General features: G+C 51.9%; 1 protein-coding gene across 11 annotated transcripts in view; it reads right to left on the reverse strand.

The window, feature by feature from the left end:
- The window catches only part of hth (Meis homeobox homothorax), a 738,118-nt gene that overhangs the window by 226,422 nt on the left and 504,196 nt on the right, over nucleotides 1–7,500 (reverse strand). The gene's annotated exons all lie outside the window — the stretch shown is intronic.

A 7,500-nucleotide genomic window follows, 5' to 3' on the forward strand; every position in this document is an offset into this window, starting at 1 on the left:
CGGGCCCCGAGTAAAAAAAAAAAAAAGAGAAAAAAAAGAAAGAAAGAAAGAAAAAAAATGGATAGACGATAATAATCATGACGAAACGACACCGACGACTGTAGCAGGAATGATAATAACGACCGCAACGACGACTGAGACGACGAAGGCGACGACGAAGACAAAGAAGAAGACAAAGAAGACGACTGAGACGACGACGACGACGACGACGACGACGACGAAGAAGAAGAAGAAGAAGAAGAAGAAGAAGAAGAAGAAGAAGAAGAAGAAGAAGAAGAAGAAGAAGAAGAAGAAGAAGAAGAAGAAGAAAAAGAAGAAGAAGAAAAAAGAAGAAGACAACGACAACGCTCGGGGTGGAACGAACGGCGACGAATGAATGACCACAAAAACAAACAAACAAACAAACAAACGCAATTAATAAGCAAAACATACCCCCCCCCAAAAAAAAAATAATAATAACAATAAAATAATAATAATAATAATAAAGATAAAATCAATCCTCCGCGCTCCTTGACCCCCCCCCTCTCTCTCCCCGATGCCAGAAGCTCAACACCAACCTCACCATCACCACCATCCTCAGCCTCATCACCACCGCCCTCACGGAGTCACAACACCGAATGCATCACCGCGCCGACGAGATAAATGACCCGGTGCTTACTTACGGCCGGGTCACCGCCCCCCCCCCGCACACCTCCTTCCGCCTTCGCTTCCTCTGCAGGACAGGCACCTATACAAGGGACACCAAGGAATGCCAACACCACCTTAAAAAGCACCGCCAACACCACCTAGGAACCCCCACAAGCGCCTAAGAAGCAACGGCAACACCACCTGGGATCACCAACAATACCTAGGAACGCCAACACCACCTAAAAAGCACCGCCAACACCACCGAGGATCACCACCACCACCACCTAGGAACCCCAACACCACCAACGAGCGCCAACACCACCAACGAGCGCCAACACCACCTGGGAGCGCCAACACCACCTAGGATCACCAACACCACCTGGGATCACCACCATCACCACCTGGGATCACCACCACCACCACCTGGGATCACCACCATCACCACCTGGGATCACCACCACCACCACCTAGGAACCCCAACACCACCTGGGAGCGACACCAAGCACCTGGGAGCGCCCCTTGCAAGCACCGGCGCGGCCAGTTGCACGCCCGATGCAACGAACAGCGGCGGCGGCGGCGGCGGAGTAACGCGGCCGCGAATTCTGAGACTTTTAATTCTTTTTCTCTGGCGAAGGGAAGTGGGAGAGGAGGAGGAGAAAAATGAGGAAGAGGAGGAGGAGGAGGAAATGAAGGAAGAGGAAGATAAAAAGGAAGAGGGGGAAAGGGAAGAGAAGGAGGAGGAGGAAAAGGAAGAGAAGGAGGACAAGGAGGAGGAGGAGGAGGAAGAAGAAAAAGAAGAAGAAGGAAGCGACACAGGAAAGAGGAAAGGAGGGAGAAAATAAAAAAAACAAAGAAATGAAGGAGGAAAAGAAAGAAAAAAAAGGAAAAAAGACGCGGTGGCGCCGGCGAAGGAGCAAGAGGGGCGGGGGAAAAAGAAATAAAAATAAAAATAATAATAATACGAAGGAGGAGGAGGAGAAGGAAACGGCGAAGGAGCAAGAGGGATAGGGGAAAAAGAGAATTTAAAATAATAATAATAATAATACGAAGGAGGAGGAGGAGAAGGAGGAGAAGGAAGAGACGGCGAAGGACGCAGCATAATAATAATAATACGAAGGAGGAGGAGGAGAAGGAGACGGCGAAGGACGCAGTATAATAATAATAATACGAAGGAGGAGGAGGAGGAGGAGAAGGCGAAGGACGCAGCATAATAATAATAATACGAAGGAGGAGGAGGAGAAGGAAGAGACGGCGAAGGACGCAGCATAATAATAATAATACGAAGGAGGAGGAGGAGGAGAAGGAGAAGGCGAAGGACGCAGCATAATAATAATAATACGAAGGAGGAGGAGGAGAAGGAAACGGCGAAGGAGCAAGAGGGATAGGGGAAAAAGAGAATTTAAAATAATAATAATAATAATACGAAGGAGGAGGAGGAGAAGGAAGAGACGGCGAAGGACGCAGCATAATAATAATAATACGAAGGAGGAGGAGGAGGAGGAGGAGACGGCGAAGGACGCAGTATAATAATAATAATATGAAGGAGGAGGAGGAGGAGGAGACGGCGAAGGAAGAGACGGCGAAATAATAATAATAATAATAATAATAATACGAAGGAGGAGGAGGAGAAGAAGGAGACGGCGAAGGACGCAGCGGCGGGGCGAGTCTCCTGAAGGGCGTCGTGACATCGCCCGCTGGGGGTCCTGTGTACGCGCCGGTGTCGGGGCTGACTTCGCTGGGGAGGGAGGGGAGGAGGAGGAGGAGGGAGGGGGATGGGAAGGGGAGGAGAGGGTGGGGAGGAGGAGGAGAAGGAGAAGGAGAAGGAGAAGGAGAAGGAGGGAGAAGGAGGAAGGAGAAGGAGGAGAAGGAGAAGGAGAAGGAGAAGGAGAAGGAGAAGGAAAAGGAGAAGGAAAAGGAAAAGGAAAAGGAAAAGGAGAAGGAGAAGGAGAAGGAGAAGGAAAAGGAGAAGGAAAAGGAAAAGGAAAAGGAAAAGGAAAAGGAGAAAAAGGAGAAGGAGAAGGAGAAGGAGAAGGAGAAGGAGAAGGAGAAGGAGAAGGAGAAGGAGAAGAAGAAGAAGAAGAAGAAGAAGAAGAAGAAGAAGAAGAAGAAGAAGAAGAAGAAAGAAGAAAGAAGAAGAAAGAAGAAGAAGGAGCAGCAGCAGCAACAGCAGAAGGAGCAGCCGCAGCAGGAGGAGAAGGAGGAGGTAACAGGAGGGGATGGGGGGTGGGTGGAGGGAGTGAAGGATACCCAGGCCGTCCTCCTTCGCCCACCGCTGCCCTCAAGCCCTTCCCGCCGTGCCCTGACGTCAAGGTACGCCTCGATGCACGATAAATACACCTTCTGTCACTATAAGAACAACTGAGAATCTTGTAGCTTCTCGAGCCTGAGAATGCTACCCCATACCCACGCCCGCACTCCCCCCCATCCCCAACCCCACCCCTTCTCCTCCGGCAAAAGAGAGAGAGAAAAAAAAAACATCGATTTTTAATTAAAGACTATGATACATCGTATTATCAAATATTATATTGTGTTATGTCGTAGACTAAAGAATGCAGCATAAAACACATACAAAAACAAAATAAAATTTTTCCAGATATCCAGACATCTAGAGAGAGAGAGAGAGAGAGAGAGAGAGAGAGAGAGAGAGAGAGAGAGAGAGAGAGAGAGAGAGAGAGAGAGAGAGAGAGAGAGAGAGAGAAGGGAGAAAGGGAGAAAGGGAGAAAGAAAGAGAGAGATAGAGAAGGGGAGAAAGAAATAGACCGAGTGAAACAGAGACAGAAACAAACAACAAAAAAATATCACCCAGCATGAGAAAGAAAAAGAAAGAAAGAAACAGAGAAAGAAAGAGAGAGAGACACACGACTCCGTAGAACAAGCGCCGACGACCTCGTGTGTGTTTACGACCTGTCTCGCGGCCTCTATCTATTACACACCAAAGCTGATAAAACGTTGTAATATCTACGGGTCAAGAGGGGAGGGGGAGGGAGAGGGAGGGGGAGAGGGGGAAGGGGAGAGAGAGGGAGAGAGGGAAGGGGGAGGGAGGAAGGAGTAAGAGTAGGAGTAGGAAAGAGAATGAAAAAGAAAAAGAGAAGGTAGAAGGAAGAAGGAGGAGAATGAGAGACTGAGTAGGAGAGAGAGAGAGAGAGAGAGAGAGAGAGAGAGAGAGAGAGAGAGAGAGAGAGAGAGAGAGAGAGAGAGAGAGAGAGAGAGAGAGAGAGAAAGAGAGAAAGAGCGGGAGGTTGGAAGGAGGGGGAAGTGGAGGAGGGGGGAGGGGGAAAGGAAAAACACCGCGCAAAATGGCAGTTTTAGGAGTCTCCGCCATTTTACGCAGGCATCAATCACCGAATAATAAAGGTGTGTTATTAACGTGTGCGAGCGAGGCGGGGTTGATAGGGGAGGAGAGGGGGAAGGAAAGGGGAAGAGGGAGGGACGAGGGGGGTGAAAGGGGGAAGAGGGGGGTAGAGAGAGAGAGAGAGAGAGAGAGGGAGGGAGGAGGAAAAGGGAAGGGAAGGGGGGGGGGGTGGGGGGAGTAGAACCATCGCCGCTACCGCTAACGCCGCTGCTGGTGGTGGCGGCGGCGGCGATTGCTGACCGCTAAAACAGTGCGGACAACTTGCGCCATCTGTGGACCGCTACCGCCACCGCCGCCGCCGCCGCTCGCCCGCCCGATCCCCGCGCTTCGCCGCTTCCACCGCCAACGGTCTCTCTCTCCACGGCGGGAATTCGCGACAGAACGCCCGCGATTCTCTGCTGACGCCGCTGTCTCGCCACCCGAATGCGAGCGACCTCTTCCGAACGGCGGCGGCGGCGATGGGCGGCGATCAGGACACCCGCCGCCGCTGCAGCCGCCGTGGCCCACCTCCGCCTTATCACGGCATCGCTCTCTTCGATAACGCAGCGCGCCCGAGTTGCCGCGACGCCCCTCCCCGCCGCCCGCGCCCTCCTCAACCCGCGCTCCACTAACCGACACTCCGGAAAATCTAAACAAAAAAAATAATAATCCAAAAAAAAAACAAACCCCTTTCATTGTCATTCCCATCCTCCTCCTCCTCCTTCTCCTCCCTCCCCTCCTTCCCCCTCCCCCTAGAGCCGCCCCACCGTGGCTATGGTAAGTGGGTGTTCCCCCCCCCCCCGCGCATAACTACTAGGTAACAATCATAAGTACCTGCTAATGACTCATCGCCTGCCATTCCCATCAGGTCTGCCCGGCCGGCCGCTCAAGCCACCGTGCTCGGGATATCATTTATCATAACACCTCCATCACCCGCGGCCCCTGACAGTTTTCAGACATGGGAAACGATGTACGCGCGGGGCAGCTGTAATTTACCGACTTATTACAGCCCCGACCGCAAGTGTAATATAAAGAATTTATTGAGTATATATATAGAGAAAAGTTGACTTGAGTGTTGTCGGCGTGGCAGGTCGGGTCCCCGGGTTGCCAGTGCGGTCCAGACGGCCGAACAGACGCCCTCGAATGGCCTCCGCCGCTGGACTGACGGCGGGAAATGGGGTTCGGGCGTCGATGATCGGGCCGTTGGAAGGGCGGGACACGCCACGGCAGGCTCCACGGCCAGGCCAAGACGGGAAATGGAACGCCGTAAGTTGAAGCCCCCAGCGACGCGCGGCAACTCGCCCGCCTCTCACTTGGCCAGCTGGCCATAAATCACCCCTCGTGACGTCACTCGACAGCTTCACAACAAACATGGCCGCCGCGCGAACATGGCTGCGCTGCCGGCCACGTGAGCCGCCCCATCACTCTCTCTCCTCCGCTCCTCGCCCCAAAAACTTTTTATTTTTGAGCGGCCTTGCGCGTGCCTCCGTCCTCCGTCCAGCGTCCGCCGCAGACTGTCGATACACGCGTCAGACTCGAGGGGGAATCTGACCGGGACAACAACGGCCCTCGTCTCCTCCTGGCAGCAGGCGAACGGTGTGAGAAGGGAAGTGAAGAATTTACGATATCCTCCTCCTCCTCCTCCTCCTGCTCCTGCTCCTGCTGCTCCTGCCTTCCCTTAAACCCCGCGAAAATGAACGAGCAGCTTGTTATTCCGATCCGAGGGGGCCCGCGCTACGTTAACTGACTCGGGACCATCGCCTCTCGCCACGCACGTTCCCACCGAGTGAGGAAAACCCATTTTATCGCCCGCTTATTTCCCCTTCGGAGCGTCCCTTCACGCCCGCAGATGTATGACACAGGCATTCGCATCCGCCACTCCGAGGGAAGGGAGACACAATAAAAATAGCAAGAGACACAACAAAAATAACAATGATGAACGGAAGGAAGGATCTCTTTTTCCCAAAGACCTTGGCGTCGAAGGAAGGACGATAAGACGAGACACTTCTGAGGCCATAAAAATTGTCTGTCTGTCTGTTTGTCTATATCTGTCTCACTAGAAGATCTGATAATGTAGAAAACAATGACCTGCAAATCTAGCGCGGTGATTTATGTTTTCCCTGATACGCTTATCGCCAAAAGAGAGAGAGAGAGAGAGAGAGAGAGAGAGAGAGAGAGAGAGAGAGAGAGAGAGAGGGAGAGAGAGAGAGAGAGAGAGAGAGAGAGAGAGAGAGAGAGAGAAGAAGAAGAAGAAGAAGACAAAGAAGAGAGAGAGAGAGAGGCGAAGAGAAGAAAAGAGACGAGAAAAGAGACAATCCAAGACAAACCAAAACAAACCAAGACAAAAGAAGAGAATAAGAGAAGAAGAGAACCAAACCAAGACAAAAGAAGAGAATAAGAGAACCAAAGCAAGCGAGAAAGAGAAGCGCGTCGCTATTAGTATTAGCGAAATGGGCGTAGAATAGCAATCCACAGCGGGCGATAATTGAAAGCACGCTCTTAGTGGCCAAGAGAGCAGAGTAAGAAGTATCATTAAGAGGGAGGGAATGCAACAAGAGGGTGAAGCCAGAAGAACAGGGAAACAGAGGGGAACGGATTAAAGGGGAAGCAGAGGGGAGTAGTAGTAAGAGTGAGTGTGTGTGAGAGAGAGAGAGAGAAGGAAAACAGTATAGATAGATAGATATTGATAGAGATAGAGAGTGGGAAAAAATGGAGAGAAAAGAAATAGATACAGAGAGAGAGAGAGAGAGAGAGAGAGAGAGAGAGAGAGAGAGAGAGAGAGAGAGAGAGAGAGAGAGAGAGAGAGAGAGAGAGAGAGAGAGCGGTGTAGCGGTCATAGATAAGGGATAAGATATAGCGTCAAAAATACTAGAGCAAGAGACCTAGTAGTGGAGGTGGAGGAGGAGGAGGGGAAAGAAGGAGGGAGGGAAGAGAGGGAAAAGAAGGAAGGAGAGAGAGGAGAGAATGAAGGAAGGAGAGGAGAGAGATTGCGACTTGTACCTAACGACGATTAGATTCTTTTTACAACCTAATAAACAGTTACAAAACGCTTAACCTCTCTTCCTCTTCTTCCTCCTCCTCCTCCTCCTCCTCCTTCAGCACCCCCCCCTCCTCTTCATCCTGCCCTGCTCCAACACAACCACCTCATCTCACCTCCTCCTCCGTCTCCATCTCTTTTACTGTACCTCCTGAACTCCTACCTCCTCCTCCACCTCCTTCGCCTCCACTTCCTTCTCCTCCTCCACCTCCTCCTCGAACTCCTATCTCCAACCTCCGTAAGAACCCCCACCCCCCACCCCCCAAAAAACTCCATTCCGTCGGCACAAGCATTCCCGACTAGAAAAAATACCTTCGGGTACTGACAGACCCGGGCAATGCTACATCTCTCCCCCTCCCTCCCCCTTTTTCATTCAACCCGACAACCGCACTCCCCCCACTTCCCTGTCCCCCTCAAACCTCCCGCCCCCCCCTATCCCCTCCACTTCCTCCACTCCCTTCCCCCTCCCTCCCTCCGCCCCTCCCCCTATCCCCTATCCCCTCCT

Source organism: Penaeus vannamei, chromosome 40, assembly GCF_042767895.1.
Source record: "Penaeus vannamei isolate JL-2024 chromosome 40, ASM4276789v1, whole genome shotgun sequence".
NCBI classification, from domain to species: domain Eukaryota; kingdom Metazoa; phylum Arthropoda; class Malacostraca; order Decapoda; family Penaeidae; genus Penaeus; species Penaeus vannamei.